General features: G+C 43.3%; 1 protein-coding gene across 2 annotated transcripts in view; it reads left to right on the top strand.

The window, feature by feature from the left end:
• Positions 1-18,655, top strand: part of SRGAP2 (SLIT-ROBO Rho GTPase activating protein 2) — a 211,219-nt gene that overhangs the window by 71,801 nt on the left and 120,763 nt on the right. The gene's annotated exons all lie outside the window — the stretch shown is intronic.

Genomic DNA, 18,655 nt, shown 5'->3' with positions numbered 1-18,655 from the left:
ATGTGTGCAAGGTTCATTGAGGCCATTGGTTGGAAGAACTTTTCAAACCATTAGATCTGATTTGGTATATTACAAAACTGCACTTACAGCAGGAATCTTCAAGTTTCAGTTCTTCATTTTTTTTCTTATTAAAATAATGCCCTTGTAGTGCTATATATCATACAAGATCTGAGACCCAATAAATTCATGACTTTGCATAAACTGAGGTACATGCAAAAAAACTGTACTCACTATTTCACTGAAGATTGCATCTGAAACCCAGTCCTAAACGCTACTCGTACAGAAAGTCCTTTATGCTACCGTTATACTTCACTACTATTCAACTTCATGTGGTCATCCATGGCTTCAGTGTAGTTTAAAACAAGCCAGTTTAGGAGGAAAAACTGCTGCAAGTGTCTAGAATTCTATAACCAACTTTTATCCAAGTACCTTGCCCCCCCCCCCCCCCACGCAAATATTAATACTACCTACTTCGGTGAGATAGGGAACTAGTAGTATCCCCATTTTTCAGATTAGGGAAGCTGAGGCATGGAGAGGTGAAGTGCCTCTTTCAAGGTCCCACAGTATGTACTGCAGTCTTTGAACTAGAAGCTAGATCTCCTCGCTACTATTCCTATGACTTCCTCTCCTTTTCCTGATTCCACCTCAGTGGCCTAGGCCCTAGACTCTCTAAGGGATATGTAGTGCTGCTGTTAGTCGACAATGTTCCACTAATGTGTTTTGTGCAATGGAATTCTGATTTTTGTGACTCGGGCAAAACTGCAAAATTTTCCAAGCCATTTAATCACCTGGTGGCATTTAAATTTACAGACTGAGAGTGTATGCATCCAATGAAGTGGGTTTTAGCCCACGAAAGCTGATGCTCAAATTCGTTAGTCTCTAAGGTGTCACTAGTACTCCTCGTTCGTTTTGTTGTATGTGTGTTTTGCTTATTTCCTTTTCTTGGGGCTAGCTACTCATGTATGTATATAGCTCACCTCTCTATTCAAGAGGCTAGATCTCTGAACATGATGCTGCTTTCTGCCTGATGCCCAAACCAATGGTAGCCAGCTTGAACTCTGGCTCTCCAAGGACCAAAGGCTGATTTTAATTTGGCCTGTTGGCAAGGGTGGCTGGAAGATGATAGGGCTGGTGAGTTCCTCCCTTTTACCCATAAACCAGGAAAAACACAGCCTCTACAAAACACATGAAATCCATGGGCTTCAGGGAATCAGTAGCAGTATCAGGGTTGCATCTAAATAACTTGCTAGAAATGGAGTGGAAATACAGTTTTTGAAGGTACAATTTCCATAACATTGAAATCCAGCAGTGGCCTAGCAGTTGAACCTAACACACTTAACAAATCCAAAGGGACCAGCCAATTTTTCTTTACTCTGATATTTCACTCTAAAGTTAGATTCGCCTTTTAATTCTTGCGGGGGGGGGGGGTGTTTTTTCCCACATTGCACCATTTCTTATATATTTTCAAAATTCTTCATCCTTTTCTGCCAACTTCCTTAAATCCTTCCCCATCTCTTCCCCCTCCTTCTCTTTCCTCTTGCCCCCCCTCCCCCCGCCCCCCATCAACTAGTGTCATGACTGGTAAAGGCCCAATCAAAAACCATTTTTTTTCTTTATTTTTAGCTTTATGTCGCTTTTTGTTTTTACTTCTGCCTGTGGATTTTTGGTATAGGTTAAAATCTGAAACTGGAGTCAATTTTTGAATTTAAACAGCAGTCTTAGCCTTAACCTTCGCCTCTTGGAAGGTTTAAATGGATAACCACATGTCTGCATTATTGCAAGTCTTACTCTGACATTTAGAACACAAGTTAATTATACCTTTCAGGAGATGACAGTTTCTGTTTTAAGAAACTGATCACAGACAAGGCCTAGGATCTAAAATTACTATTTCAGTCAAGTCTACTGTATAATGTGGCAGCGTGTTCATTTTGCAGCCCTTTTGTCTTTGTCCTGCTGCTGAGTCACTTGAAAGAGAGAGGATCCTGGCAAAGCCATATTTATAATTTAAAGCTTGTTGACTTGTTTTCAAGTTGCTTTATGTAGTTGCTTCCCATGCACTCGCTTAATGGGTGACTGGTCTGTATCTGAAGCTCTTCAATTTGGTGACCCCCTCATCACCTTTCCCAGTTTTGTCCTTTGCTTTGACTTTAGTGGAGGGGTGGCCAACCTGAGCCTGAGAAGGAGCCAGAATTTACCATTGTACATTGCCAAAGAGCGCCAGTAAAACGTCAGCCTCCCACCCACCAGAAGCCCCTCGCCCTCCCTCCCGTCACCTCCTGATCAGCTGTTTGGTGGTATGCAGGAGGCTCCAATGCAGAGGAGCAAGGACACTGCAGGCTCAGGGGAGGGGGCGGGAAGGGGTGGAGTGGGGGGCAGGGCCTGTGGCAGAAGCCAGCAGTTGACCAGTGAGCACCCCCCCTCCCCCAGCACATTGGAAAGTTGGTGCCTGTAGCTCCAGGCCCGGAGTTGGTGCCTATAGAAGGAGCCTCCTATTAACTTCTGAAGAGCTGCATGTGGCTCCGGAGCCCCAGGTGGGCCACCCTTGCTTTAGTGTGTTTCTGCTGGTCTTTAATTTATGTGAGGAGGACCAATCCTCGCAAAGGAGTCATGAGGAACGTTTCAGGCAAGGGGAAACTAAATACTTCTCTGATGGATGATATCTACTAAGGGACAGCCCATCCTAAATGCTCACTTACGGAGGGACAATCTACACTCACTCCTATATTTGCTTTCTACAACCAACTGTATAACTTTTCATGAGTGATGTACCCAAGTAATTGGATTCTAATATATAAAATGTATCATTAAATTTATCTACATTTGGATTATTTCAGATTATGTACTATATGTATCTTATGAGTTTTTAAACAAACTTTGTATTTATGGATAATCTAAGCACTCTACCCAGATGTACAGACACTTTTCTTAACCTACGTATTACATAATTTTTTTTAACATTAATAAAAGTTTTCTGAGCAGCACTCAATCAGCTCTGTTGGTTAAAACCAATCCATGTGGGGGTGAGAGACTTTTTTTTAAAATCTGGGTAGGTGTTGGGGATGCTGCTTTTGTTGCCATCCCAATCCTTTCCCGGGTGTGTCATAATTTTAAATAGCTTAGCATCTGGGACAGGGATGGGAATGTCGTGGAAAGACTTCAGTGCTGTTACATGGCTGAGGTAACTGAACAGTGAAAAGCAGCATTGGTTTCTTGTTTCTCCTCCTGGAATACTGAATTATGTCATGTCTGTGTGATTCACACTCTCTGCTATCCAGTGCAAGCATACTTATCATTAAAGAAACTCCTCATACGGAGAGAGAGTGCCCTTTTTATCTGCGTATAAGCATGGTGCGGAATAGAGAAGGTAACTGGGAGCCAAGGTTCCTGGTTCTAAACACAGTTCTCTGTTGCTAGCTTACTGTTTGATACTGAGCAAGTCACTTGAGCGCTCTGCCTCAGTTTCTACACTCCCCAAATGGAGATAATGCTGATTCTAAGAGCCACAGTAGATTGATAGAGTAATTTTAAATGCTCTGGGACAAGGTGCTATAGAAGAGCAAGGGTGTCTGCGTTAAAATGGTTTGGAAATATCTTCTGCCCCAGAGACACATCTCACTGAGTTTTTTTTTTTTTTTTTGGCATGCCTCAATGGTCATTCATATCACAAAGGTGAACTCTGGTGGTCCCTGATGCTTTCAGTGTGGCTTTTAAGGTCATGCTGACATCATATGATGATGTGCTCTTTCTCTGCTTGCTAAGCAGCTGAATTTCCCCAGGAAATTTCCCAACTCTGTGAAGTGCCATACATCACTGTTTCTCTTGTCATCAAGTTCCCTCTTAACCGATGATCAGTGGGAGAATGATTTTAATAGCTGTTCCAATTGGTGGAGTGGGGAGGGGAAATTCTGTAACTTTCCACTTAGACACAGTATCTATATGAATATGTACTTACAAAAAATAACCCTTTTTTATAACTTGTGGCCAGCAGAAGCAGCTATGGGGAAGCAGATGTTTTGAATGAGGTAAAAACAAAACCTGAAGTGTGAGATAGTAAAAGTCATTCTGCTTACAAAGGGAATGGTCAAACCAGCTGCCAAGTTGTCTGCTGAGCAGGAGTTAAGCCGATTAAAAATCGTGAAGATAAGAGGTGTGAGTAAGAGAGATGAAAAGTGGAGCCAAGAGGACTTCAGCAATTCTATTTCTGCACAACAGTCAGTGTAAAGGTATTTCATTTTTCCTTAGTTTGCTGAGATAACTGGGCAAAAAAGCAGTGAAAGCTTCCTTAGGAGGGTGGAATGATTACAGCTGGCGGGTAATACAGAGCGCTTGGATTTTCTTCCTCATCCCTTGAGATACAAGACAACCGTTTTAATGTGGATTTGCATGTGGTTCTTGAACTTTGGTCTATGGAGCACTTCCAACTTGTCCCTGAACCTGCTTCATTAACACTGGTGAAGCATCTATCAGGTTTCATAAAGGGAAGCTTATTGCAGGCCAGGACTCCCCTGCCTCTCTTCCCCCCGCCACCCCATTCCCCTTTAAGGTTCCACCAACTAGACTTAGGCTCTTTTCTGCACCCTGTGTGGCTGCTTCATATGCATCTCTGCTGGTAGTCTCCTTGGTGCAAATTTAAATAGGGTCAAATCTGTAAATGCACAAGAGGCTGAAAGCAGAGTGCCTTGGACAGCTCAGAGCAATGATCTGCAGGTACAAAAGGAAAGACGAATGTAAAGCCTCAGAGAAAATGAGGGGAGTGGGGGATGTAATAAGCAGCTGTGTATCAATCATATTCAGGGACTTGATTTCAAGTTGTCTCATTACCACTGACCTAATATTACTTGTATATATTCCAGCACTGTTGTAGCGGTGGGAAATGTGGTAGGGTGGAATGGGGAGTCCTCCACTGCAGGATCTTGATTAAAAGAAGAGGTCCACAATATAAAATTCTTGAGAACTGCTACTGTATGTCTTTGTCCATTTGTTTGTGTGGTATAAATTGAGGGCTAACTTATCCCTCTGCAGGCTTTTTCTTTTTTTTCCTCAGCTATGTTCCCCAGTATTTCTGGGGAGTAAAATATTTACAGGGAAGCCATCATAGCTATAGATAAATAGCACAAAAGGCAATGGAGTGTGTGTGTGTGATTCTATATTGGTTGGTTAAGCGGAATGACTGTTGATATTCCTGTACTTTGTGACAATCTCAAGCTATTAAATGACAACTAGTGATAAAGCAGCGCTCCAAACCCCACTGTTACAATGCTCCGGCTTTCAAGGCTTGTCCTGAGCTCACTCAAACGGATGCAGTTTAATACAGGCTTCACTTTTGCCCTTTTGCCTCTGACTTGTTCTGTTGTTGGACTGTTATAATATTTTGATAGACGGGTAGTGGGTGTGTAGTTTACATTGACTCTAGTCATAGTGTCTCTTCCACTAACACATCAGAGGCTTCCTCGTTTAAATGCTAGTCTTGAAAACTGCACTCTCCTGTATGCAGGGATCGCTACACTCATGGTAAGGCTGGGGCCATCAGTACTCTGTATTTGTGAGGGGAAGGAGAAAATAACTTCGCCAGTGGGAGGAACTTCCGGGAACAAGATGTTATTTCCAGAGCTCAGAGTAGCAGCCGTGTTAGTCTGTATCTGGAAAAAGAAAAGGAGTACTTGCGGCACCTTAGAGACTAACAAATTTATTTGAGCATAAGCTTTCGTGAGCTACAGCTCACTGCATCGGAAGCATTCAGTGGAAAATACAGTGGGGAGATTTATCTACACAGAGAACAGGAAACAATGCGTGTTGTTATACATACTGTAAGGAGAGTGATCTCTTAAGATGAGCTTATACCAGCAGGAGAGCTGGGGGTGGGGGGGGCAAGAGAACCTTTTGTCGTGATAATCAAGGTGGGCCATTTCCAGCAATTCACAAGAATATCTGAGGAACGGGGTGGGGGGGGGGGAAATAAACATGGGGGAATAGTTTTACTTTGTGTAATGACCCATCCACTCCCAGTCTCTCGTCTCCTAATGCCCCTACTGTATTTGCGCAATATTGATGACATCTCCATCATCTGGACCCATGGAAAAGAAGCCCTTGAGGAATTCCACCATGATTTCACAATTTCCATCCCACCATCAACCTCAGCCTGGACCAGTCCACACAAGAGATCCACTTCCTGGACATGAGGGTGTTAATAAGCGATGGTCACATAAAGACCACCCTATACCGGAAACCTACTGACCGCTATTCCTACCTGCATGCCTCCAGCTTTCACCCAGATCACACCACACGATCCATCGTCTACAGCCAAGCTCTATGATAAAACCACATTTGCTCCAACCGCTCAGACAAACACCTACAAGATCTCTCTCAAGCATTCTTACAACTACAGTTGTAAGTGAAGAAACAGATTGACAGAGCCAGAAGAGTACCCATAAGTCACCTACTACAGGACAGGCCCAACCAAGAAAATAACAGAACGCCACTAGCCGTCACCTTCAGCCCCCAACTAAAACCTCTCCAACGCATCATCAAGGATCTACAACCTATCCTGAAGGACGACCCATTGCTCTCTCAGATCTTGGGAGACAGGCCAGTCCTTGCTTACAAACAGCCCCCCAACCTGAAGCAAATACTCACCAGCAACCGCACAACAGAACCACTAACCCAGGAACCTATCCTTGCAACAAAGCCCGTTGCCAGCTGTGTCCACATACCTATTCAGGGGACACGGTCATAGGGCCTAATCACATCAGCCACATGATCAGAGGCTCGTTCACCTGCACATCTACCAATGTGATATATGCCATCATGTGCCAGCAATGCCCCTTTGCCTTGTATATTGGTCAGACTGGACAGTCTCTACGTAAAAGAACAATGGACACAAATCAGATGTTAAGAATTATAACATTCATAAACCAGTCGGCGAACACTTCGATCTCTCTGGTCACTCAATGACAGACCTAAAAGTCTCAATATTACAACAAAAAGACTTCAAAAACAGACTCCAACGAGAGACTGCTGAATTGGAATTTAATTTGCGAACTGGATACAATTAACTTAGGCTTGAATAGAGACTGGGAGTGGATGGGTCATTACACAAAGTAAAACTATTTCCACATCTTTATTTCCACCACTCACCCTCCCCCACTGTTCCTCGGATGTTCTTGTCAACTGCTGGAAATGGCCCACCTTGATTGTCACTACAAAAGGTTTTCTTCCGTCCCCCTTCCCCCCTCCCCCCGCTCTCCTGCTGGTATTAGCTCATCTTAAGTGATCACTCTCCTTACAGCGTGTATGATAACACGCATTGTTTCCTGTTCTCTGTGTGTATATAAATCTCCCCACTGTATTTTCCACTGAATGCATCCGATGAGGTGAGCTGTAGCTCACGAAAGCTTATGCTCAAATAAATTTGTTAGTCTCTAAGGTGCCACAAGTACTCCTTTTATTTCCAGAGCTGCGGATCGTCAGGCCATCAGGGCTAACATTTCTGTACTTCAGTTAGCACAAGCGGTTGAAGTCCTAATTTTTAAGGGTTCTTCAGAAGTAAAACACGAAAATAATTGTGTGGTACTTAAAATGTGCCTCTCAAATGATTGACCCAAGGAATCCGAAGAAAGCCAAGGCTGGTGAGTTTGTACCTGAATGACCATGATTGTGAATGGTTATGCACCAGTAACAGTGCCTTGCACAGCAGGCGGGAACATTAACATTGTATGCACAGTAGAATGCTAACTGTATAGAGGGAAGGAGAGTTGTCTGGCTCATCTACGTAATAATACCTGGATATAGTAAATTGGTTTGCTTTTGAAAATGGTACATATTACACAGGTCAGTTTTCCCCCAGTCGGATTGGCACTGTAAGTGGACTGAGGGAATCTGTCAATCCTACATGATTTCTGACTCACATGTTTGACTTAAGGGTTGAGGAAGGAATTGCTGAACTTTTACCTTTATTCTTCAAAATGAAAAAAGAACTTGCAGCCTGTTTTATCTTGTATAGGAAAATGGCAACGCACAGTTAGCAGTTGCTTTTTAGCAGCTGCTTTTCCATGTTTTCCTTTCGTTCAGCCTGCATCTGTACATGGGATTCAGTGGGGAATTAACAAGAAAAAGTGGGAGGGGAAGCTATGTAGTTAGATGGAATCTACTAAATGATAAATTTATGAATAAAACATAATGTACAGTGTCAACGCTTTCCCTCGCTATCTAACTTAATTCACAAATTACAGGACAAGCCAGATGGCAGTTAAGGTCTGTCCTTGAAGCTACTTACAAATGCTGAGGTTGAAGTACTGAAGATGGCTAGGAAAGGGATGAAAAATTAGGCAGCTGTCTAGATTTTATATTTTATTCTTCATCCCTGCCCTTTATAATTAAGGATCTTTATAACATGATGTTGGAAGTGATTAAATGGCATACTGTTTTCCTCTCGTTACTATTTAATCGAATTGTAAATAGCTGGAACCTTTCTTTTTTCCTCCTCCTCCTACCTTTGGAGACTTCGGGGTATGTATTTATTGGCTACGCCGTGTTTGTGGGAGGGACGTAGCTTGTTCCAGTATTGGTGTAAGGCACTGTATTTGGAATAAGAAGACTTGGGGTCTAAGTCCTGGTTCTGCCACTGACTCTGCATGACGCTGAGAAGGTCTCTTCCTCTCACTGGGCCCCAGGTTCCCCATCTATAAAGAGGGGGATAAAGCTTATTCACCTTTGGAAACAGCTGAATGTGGAATGGCAACAATTTATTATGTGGATCTAATGCCCTCTGTAGCTTTAATGCCAGACAAATAATAGCAATTACTTCCCGGCAGTGACCAACTCAACAGAAGCGGTCATTGAAATTGCAGCTCCTTAAAGTGCTGGTCCGATTGAAGTGTTGGAAAAACAGGTACAAGAATCAAGGCAACACTTGCTTTGGCTGAGGATAGGCTGAGGGTTTCCATATTTAATACAATCATTCTTTGGGGGACTGGGGGGTTGCCTTATACTCTCCAAAGCAAGAAAGAGCATGGTATCATGTAAAGGCTGGGAGAGACCGAGATGGGTAAATACCTCAGAAGCCACTCTGCTACTAACTTGAAAACCCAGCAGTGTAGTAATAGGGGCTGGAAACTGTCCAAGTTTGAGAACACACAGTGATGGATGAGGTGAGATTAAACATCTGTGTGACCTTAAAATAGTGTCTGTAGGAAAACAGATTCTGGATGATACTGATTCTGTGACTTGGCTTGCAGCAAATAGTGGTATTAGCAAATGGTTACTTAGGGCTTTAATTTTTAAAATAGGAAAGGAATGAAGCATTTTTTAAAAAGATGTGTATTTGGGGTGTATAACTTAAGGGATGCCAAACCAGTGAACTGAAATAAAACAAAATTAGTGTATTGCGACTGCAATGTCACAAAAGCTCCAGTGTAATATAGTTGACAGCACATGTTGCCTTGCTATGTTCTGACAGTACGTCTGGAAAAAAATCCTCAGGCATGTTTAAGCGGTGGGATAACAAATAGATGTTTCATATCCTAGAAAGCCGAGTGAGCCTCAGGAAATTCCTGCATTCTTGAATTTATTTTATTTGTGGCCAGAGCAAAGTACTGGTTAAAAAATAAAATAACTGATGATCAAGGTTGCCTTGCTTCAGCTCAAGCTCGCAGACTGGGTGCACTCGTGTTCAATAGCCTATTGTTCCCCAGTGCATGCAGCCCAATCAGCTGTTACTTTTCCTCTCACAGAAACAGTGCATGTATTTACAACAAAAAGTCCTGACGCAGCATATTTTGCTAAACGGAAAGGTTACAATTAGTCTTGGTGTTTAGCAGGCGAGGTGCATGTGAGGCAGTTTGAGAAGCATTTGCTCAATTAACTTACCATTGGATTTTAAATGATTGTAGAATGACAGTGTGCAAGTCTCTTTAATAAGACTTATTAAATAAGACCTTTTGTTTTTTTAGTTTTTCCTCTTTGATTTGGCACCCAGCTTCTTCAGAGAGAGAGCAATGTTCTTTTTTGCAGTCAGCTTTGAAAGTCAAGAGGGTGCCCATGCCACCCATCACATCCCCCAGTGTAAACAGTCCTGGAATTTGAATATGTTTGGATTTCAATCCTGTGTCCAGAACCAAACCATGAAAAGTTGAGCCTATCAAAAGGCCTGAGTCTGCAAAGCACTGAGTGTCCTCCATTCCCACTGAAGGCTTTGGGAGTTGAGGTCACTCAGCACAGAGCAGGATAGGGGGCTGAATTTTCTGCAAATGACCCATACACTGAAGTTCATGACTTTTCTTCCTCTGTAGTCTTCCTGCATCTTAGTCCTTTGTCCCTGGTGTAGGTCCCAGTGCTGTGAAGTACTGAGGTCAATGCACGTTCAGGGTGCTTGTGAACCAGTTACAAAGCCTGGCAGAATCAGGCAGTCATTGAACTGAGCTTTGGTGCGTGCTTGGTTTTGGTTTTGGTTTTCCTACTTGCTATGGAAGTGATTTCCTGAGCAGTTAAAACAAGAATATTATTGGTGCAGAATCGTTGTTTGCCTTACAGCTACTTTCCTAAGAAATCAATCATAGGGTATCAAGAGGTGGGAAGAAATAACTAATGCAGGGAATGCAGCAACTGCATTACTGCTCTTAGCTATATCTTTGTCTTCCACTCCACTCCAATCCCAACCTTGCCTTGACACATCCTGAGTATTGCTTCCAATACCAGCGATTGCACTTGCATGTGCCAGTGGAGTAGCTGACTTCCCCCTCAAGATAACCTAATGCAGATAATCAAGCTCTAAATGTGCAAGTAGATATGAGGCAAGTGGTTGCTGAATCTGAGCTGTGCACTTCGCTTCCATATCAGTTTAAGGGAAAACACTGAATCCGCTTTGATCATCTGATGCATACAATATAAAATGAGCTTTTGTGACAAATGACCATCATAGCCTCTCTGAGTGTGGGACAGTAATTCAGCTGAGAGTGTTTAATGGAGAAAACTAGCTGTCATGTGGCTACATGAGCTAATCTTAGAGTGGAGGTGGGCAAACTATGGCCCGCAGGACCGTTGTGCCCAGCCCCTGAGCTCCTGGCCCAGGAGGCTCGCCCCCGGCCCCTCCCCTGCTGTTTCCCCTCCTCCGCAGCCTCAGCTCACTGCGCTGCTGGAGCAATGCTCGGGGCTGCAAGCTCCTGGGGCAGCACAGCTGCAGAGCCCAGCCTGACCCCACGCTCGGTGCTGCACAGTGCATGGCTGCCTCTCCTGGTGCAGCCGTACCGCCAGCCACCGGTGCTCCAGGCAGCACGGTAAGGAGGCAGGGAGTGGGGGAGGAGGGTTGGATAGAGGGCAGGGGTGGTCAGGGGCCGGGGGTGTGGATAGGGGTCAGGGCAATCAGGGGGCAGGGAACAGAGGTTCCAGGGGTGCTCAGGGAGAAGGGGTGGTTGGATGGGGCAGGAGTCCCAGGGGGCGAGAAGCAGGGGGAGGGGTTGGGTAGAGGGCAGGGGCCGGGCCATGCCTGGCTATTTGGGGAGGCACAGCCTCCCCTAACTGGCCCTCCTTACAATTTCTGAAACCCGATGTGGCCCTCAGGCCAAAAAGTTTGCCTGCCCTTGTCTTAGAGGGAAACAAGAAGGCTGCCCTGTGCATTGTTTTACACCTGTTGCTATACAGCAGGAGGCATATTTAAGAACATAATAACACAACAATTGCCATACTGGGTCAGACCAATGGTCCATCTAGCCTAGTATCTCGTGTTCTGACAGTGGCCAGTGTCAGATGCTTCAGAGGGAATGAACAGAACGGGGCAATTACTGAGGGATCCACCCCTCGCTGTCCAGTCCTAGCGTCTGGTAGTTGAAGGCTTAGGGACGCCCAGATCATGGCGTTGCGTCTGACCATTTTGGCTAATAGCCATTGATGAACCTATCCTCCATTAACTTAACTAATTCTTTTTTGAGCCTAGTAATACTTTTGGTCTTCACAACATCCCCTGGCAACGAGTTCCACAGGTTGACTGTGTGTATGTAAAGAAGTGCTTCCTTATGTTTGTTTTAAACCTGGTGCCTGTTAAATTCTTTGGGTGACCCCTGGTTCCTGTGTTACCTGAAGGGATAAATAACACTCCCCTATTCATACTCTCCACACAATGATTTTATAGACCTCTATCTTATCCCCTTGGGTTGTCTCTCTTTTCTGAGCTAAACAGTTGCGGTCTTCCTAATCTCTCCTCATATGGAAGCTGTTCCATACCCCTAATAATTTTTGTTGCCGTTTTTTCTGTATTTTTTTCAGTTCTAACGTCTTTTTTGAGAGGGGGCAACTAGAACGGCACGCAGTATTCAAGGTGTAGGCATACCATGGATTTATATAGTGGCATTATATTTTCTGTCCTATTACCTATCCCTTTCCTAAAGGTTCCTCACACTGCTAGCTTTTTGACTGACTGTCCATCACAGTGAGCGGATGTTGGCGAACTACCCACGATGACCAAGGTCTTGGAGTGGTAACAGCTAATTCAGACCTCGCCATTGTGTACGTGTAGTTGGGATTGTTTTCCAATGTGCATTGCTTTGGGTTTGTCAAGACCACTTTGTCTGCTGTTTTGTTGCACAGTGACCCGGTTCTGTGAGATCCCTTTGTAACTCTTCCTAGTCACTTTGGGATTTAACTGTCTTGAGTAACTTTGTATCATCTGCCAACTTTGCCACTTTGGTGTTATACCACTCTTCTCAGGTCCTTTATGAATATGTTGAACAGCAGTGGTATTGTACAGGTGTTTGGGGAAACCCTGCAATTTATCTCTCTCCACTGTGAAAACTTAACCTGTATTCCTACCCTTTTGTTTCTTATCTTTTAACCAGTTATTGATCCATGGGGGAACCATCCCTCTCATCCCAGGCCTGCCTACTTTCCTTGAGAACTTTTGGTGAGGGACCTTGTCAAAGGCTTTCTGAAAGTCAACGTACACTGTATCCACTAGATCACCTGTGTCCACATGCTTGTGCTCCTTTCTGTTTTCCTCAATAGGATTTCACCTTCAATTGTTAAAGGATGTCTCTGTCTCTCACTGCCTATTTTACTCTGTCTAGCCATTGTGGCATTTTTTGAGTCCTCTTAGTATTTTTTTATTTGGGGTATGCATATCGTTTGAGCCTCTATTATAGTATTTTTTAAAAAGTTTCCATGCAGCTTGCAGGCATTTTCCTCGGGTGACTGACTGCTCCTTTTAGTTTCCATTTAACTAGCTTCCTCATTTCTGTGCAGTTGCCTTTTTTGACGTTAAATGCAGCTGTGGTGGGCTGCTTGAGAATTATTCCCCCTCCAAAGATGTTAAATTTAATTCCATTACGGTCGCTATGACTGAGTAGTTCAGCTATGTTCACCTCTTATACCTAATCCTGTGCACCACTGAAGACTGAATGAAGAACTGCCTCTCCCCTTGTGCGTTCCATAACTAGCTGCTCCAAGAAGCAGTCATTAATGGTGTATTAAATTTTTTTTTCTCTGCATCCCATCCTAAGGTGACATGTACCCAGTCAGTAGGGAACTAGTTGAAATCCCCCATTATTACGGCTCAGCGTCTGTCACGGAGGTCGCGGAAGTCATGGAGCCCTCTCCCCCTAGCAGGGGCCCCTTCCCAAGGTTTAGTCACTGGTATTTTTAGTAAAAAATCACGGACAGGTCACGGACCGTGAATTTTTGTTTATTACCCGTGACCTGTCCATGACTTCTACTAAAAAGACCCATTTCTAAATCATAGCCGTATCCATCATTATTGGGTCTTGTGTTTTTGTAGCTTCTTTAATCTCTCTGAGCATTTCAGTCAGAGTCTAGGACCTGTCAGGTGCTTGGTATTATATTCCCGCTGCTATACCCTTATTAATGCTTGGAATTTCTATCCATAGAGCTTCTGTGGTATTGTTTGATTCATTTAAGGTTTTTACTATATCTGACTTTGCTTTCTTTCATGTATAATGCCACTTCCCACCAGTGTGACCTGCTCTGTTATTTGTACACAGGCACTTATCAGATTTGTCAATATTTGGCTGTCTGCCTTCATGTGGTGTAATTGAATGGGACTCTTTTTTCCCTTTTCTTTCCTTTCTTCAGTTCCTACTTGTACTTTATCAACTTCTGTCATCTCCTCTTTGCTAGACTATAGAGTATCCCCTTCAATAAATCCCTCCATAAAGGATGTGTCTGTCTGAACTGTGTGCTCCTCCGCACTGTCGTCTTTCCCCAGCCCTTACGTTCTAGCAGTCTTTCTACATTTTGGTTTTGGTGGAGCTTCCTCTCTAGACTCTTCCTTTCCCAAAAAGGTTGTCCAGTTCCTAATAAACCTAAATTCCTCCTTCAAACACCATATTTCATCCACGCATTGAGACCTTGCAGTTCTGCCTATCTAATTGGCCCTGCTCGTGGAACTGGAAACATTCCAGAGAAACATATTTTTCGTCCACCACTATTAGAAAATTTGAGGGGAAAATCGAGCCACTGTCAGTGCTCTCTTGAGTCTCTGGAGCAATGGTTCACTAGCAGACCTGTCAGGAGCTGGGCTACAGTCCATAGGACCCCGGTACATAAATAATGGAGCAAACAGGAAAAAAAAAAAACCCGCAACTTTCTACTCCACTTTCTAATAGGGATGTGAGTAGTCATACTTCTGTAGTAGGAATTGTTAACGACCCGTTGCATGCCGCTGACTTGCCGCATGCATGATGCGTGTGCCATTTTTACTGGGGCACAGATCAGAATCTACTTCGCAGGTGCCTCTGTTACCTGTGTGTGTGCTAGCTACAATTTTTTTACCCTGTTAAAGCTTTAGAGCTTGAGGTAAAGTTCACTGAAATCAATGGGAGTCTTTCCTTAGTTACCACATAGCAACACCACCTGGCTGTATGTGACAATCCGTTTTACTTGAGGGGGGTGGGGGTGGAAGGAGGAGAAATTCGTTAATGGGGTTGGCTTTGCAGGATGTTCTGTGTCAGAATGGCAGACTTCCAAATGAGTACCAGGTTAAGTGGTGAGGAGACTGATTCATTACACCAAGGAAACACTGAATTACTGCACATTCCTTATGGAATGCTCTGTCTGCTCCTCAGTCTGGTGTGTGTGTGTGTGTGTGTGTGTGTGTGTGTATGTGTGTATATATATAGCTGGCTCACCTTCATTCCTGTATCAGTCTTACTGACAAAGCCACAGATGGAAAAGAGGTTTATTTGCATAGCACATTAATAAGCTCATCATGCCTACAAAGCCTTGCAAATCCATTACTGCTTTTGTAAATGGGGAGAAAGCGGAATGGGGAAGAAATATAGCGTAGACTGAGTATCAACCATTAAAGAATTGCTAGTAAATTTTGTGTTATTGTTAAGTGTGTTGCTTCCTCCAACCCCTGTAAATCCTGAAATATTACTATCATGTGGAAATGAATGTGCAGCAGGGTATCACAAATTTGCAAGAGATATAACATGTAGGATGTGTTTTTGTTTTTCTTAACATTGCCTACGTAGGGTACTCCACAGTTGGCAACATGAATGGTTTCATTGGCCCTTTTCAAGAAGCCCATGGATCATGATCAGTGTGCACTTAAAAGAACAGTGTGCCTGTCCATTGTAGTGACCCCTGGCTTGGCTTCTATGGAGCCCCTGATGGAAATGGAATCTAACCCTGACTAGAGAACAGATGGCAGTGGTACCTTTCCCAGAGTGTGAACCCCACCCTGTGTTTTGTAGCAGGCCACACTAGGAGAAGGAGGTGTAATTGACACTTCCCTCTGCCTGAAGGAATGAATGTGGCTCAGAGTTTTGATGGCAAATAAATGCACACGACTATAAGTTTGCATATTTGCATGTAATTTTATTTTCCCTGACAGAGGGATTCAAGATGCATGAGTTCTCCAACCAGAAAAAAGTTACAGTTGACCAGGTTTGCCCTCATGTAGCAGTTAGGGCAGCTGGGCGGGAGGGGGAGCTATGGGGAATCACACGCTTTACCTTCCCCTTGAACTGTATGTTCCAAACTGCCTTGGATGGTATACTGTCGGGAAAGCAAGTCTTCCAATTTAAACTCTCTCTCTTACAAAAGTCAGCTCAAATTTGAGAGCCTTAAGTTATCACATAACTTGAAGAAAAAATTAACTAATATCCTGATTTTGGGGGGGAAAAAAACAAAAACCTGAAACAAAATCCCTTACCACTGCTCCCCCTTTCTCCCTCTACCCCACCCCCCAAATAAAGGTGCACGATCACTTTGGTTGAGAGTTATCACTGAACTCCATGGAACTGTTTCTTGTTCACACTGCCCTGCTGCTCTTTGTGGTGCATTGGCAGGGTAAATTGGTCAGAGTGGATCCTGGTATATTTGTCAGTGACAAGAGGACAGATGTGCTCAAGGAGGCAAGCAAAGCTGGTTGTTAGCTGGTTGCTCTAATGTTTAAGTTTATTAATGTCCGTATGTACTGCCATGAAAAATGGTCTTGTTAGTTTTCTTGAGTGTCTGTTATGTTTTTCAAATGGATCATTCTAGGAATAAGTACTTTCCAACCACAACCCCTGTCAAGGTTCCTCCCCCATTCTGAACTCTAGGGTACAGATGTGGGGACCTGCATGAAAAACCTCCTAAGCTTATCTTTACCAGCTTAGGTCAAAACTTCCCCAAGGTACAAAATATTCCACCCTTTTGTCCTTGGATTGGCCGCTACCACCACCAAACAAATACTGGTTACTGGGGAAGAGCTGTTTGGACACGTCTTTCCCCCCAAAATACTTCCCAAAAACCTTGCACCCTACTTCCTAGACAAGGTTTGGTAAAAAGCCTCACCAATTTGCCTAGGTGACTACAGACCCAGACCCTTGGATCTTAAGAACAATGAACAATCCTCCCAACACTTGCACCCTCCCTTTCCTGGGAAATGTTGGATAAAAAGCCTCACCAATTTGCATAGGTGACCACAGACCCAAACCCCTGGATCTGAGAACAATGAAAAAGCATTCAGTTTTCTTACAAGAAGACTTTTAATAAAAATAGAATTAGAAATAAGAAATCCCCCCTGTAAAATCAGGATGGTAAATACCTTACAGGGTAATTAGATTCAAAACATAGAGAACCCCTCTAGGCAAAAACCTTAAGTTACAAAAAAGATACACAGACAGAAATAGTTATTCTGTTCAGCACAATTCTTTTCTCAGCCATTTAAAGAAATCATAATCTAACACATACCTAGCTAGATTACTTACTAAAAGTTCTAAGGCTTCATTCCTGGTCTATCCCCGGCAAAGACAAAATGTAGACAGACACACAAACCCTTTGTTTCTCTCCCTCCTACCAGCTTTTGAAAGTATCTTGTCTCCTCATTGGTCATTTTGGTCAGGTGCCAGCGAGGTTACCTTTAGCTTCTTAACCCTTTACAGGTGAGAGGAGATTTCCTCTGGCCAGGAGGGATTTTAAAGGGGTTTACCCTTCCCTTTCTATTTATGACAACCCCAAATAAGACCATTATCCTAAAGCTTTGCATCCATGCAATCTACAGGCATAAACAAAGCTGTGCATGTAGAAGAAGACCTGAATGTTAAGTACTTCATTTGTTAAGTTACGCTGCTGTTTAAATTCAGTCCTGGAACAACATGTTTTTTCAACACTTAAGCAGCAGCAGCAGCAAATCACCAGTGATGATAGGCAGCTCTAATTAATGTTGGAGCACCCAGAGATCCTCAGATGAAAGTACATATTTTATTATTTTTTCTTGTTGTGTTAATTGCTAGAGTTGGAAGCTAAATATTCTCCTAGTAACTCAGTAACCGCCAATTCTGATATATATATTTTTTTTTTTAAAGCAGGGGACTCTGACATCTCTGCTTCACGCTGATTCACTGTGTGAATGTGGGCTACTCATTAACCATTCTGTGTCTCTTTTTCTCCATCAGGAAAATGAGATTAACAACCCATCTCCAAAGGCTTCAGGGGCTGATTTCACATTTGTAAAATGCCTTGAAAATCTTAAATGAAATATGCCATATAAATGCAAATGGGTATTGCTGCTAATAATTCTGCTTCATAAACGGCATTAAAGAACACTTGTACCTGAAAATGCTTATGCATGGCACACATGTACACACACATCACTTGGAGAGATCCTTTTTTAGAAGAAAAAGTGTTACTTTTGGAGGCTTTGTCCAAGTGGAAATGCTGTCTGGCTCCTCCAAACAGGGGTTTTATCAGTTTGGTGGTGCTGTGTTAATAATGGAGGTTGCACATTAACTGCACTTAACTGAATTAATCCCAAATTGGTGTCTTTTGGGAATACCCAAAACGCACACAGCTCCTTTGGTTTTCCTCAGGAATAGTCCATGAAGGAGTTTGATCAAGAGACTTTGTGGAGTGATTTTTGAGGTACAGGAGAAGGGGAGAGCTTGCAGTTTTGCGGTCCTTATCCAGGTTGAGATTCAGGACATTTTTGGGAAGTGACCATTTCTTAATGCCAGATATGCCCTTGACACTTAAGAGTGATGACATTTTCAGCAGTAGAGCTTTGTTCGTAAGTGTACAATATTGGGTTCCTGGTTGCCCTACTCACATCCTGTGGCCATAGTCACCTAAAGGTAATTGTAACCATTTTCTAACTGTGGATACAGTTAATTAGGTGCTTTTGGTGATCTCTTGGTGGGGAGGGAGAGCTATTTTAACCTTCAAT

This window comes from Natator depressus, chromosome 21 (genome assembly GCF_965152275.1).
Source record: "Natator depressus isolate rNatDep1 chromosome 21, rNatDep2.hap1, whole genome shotgun sequence".
In the NCBI taxonomy this organism is placed as follows: Eukaryota; Metazoa; Chordata; order Testudines; family Cheloniidae; genus Natator; species Natator depressus.
The sequence above is the reverse complement of the archived record's forward strand: the minus strand, read 5'-3'. Positions and strand labels throughout refer to the sequence as shown.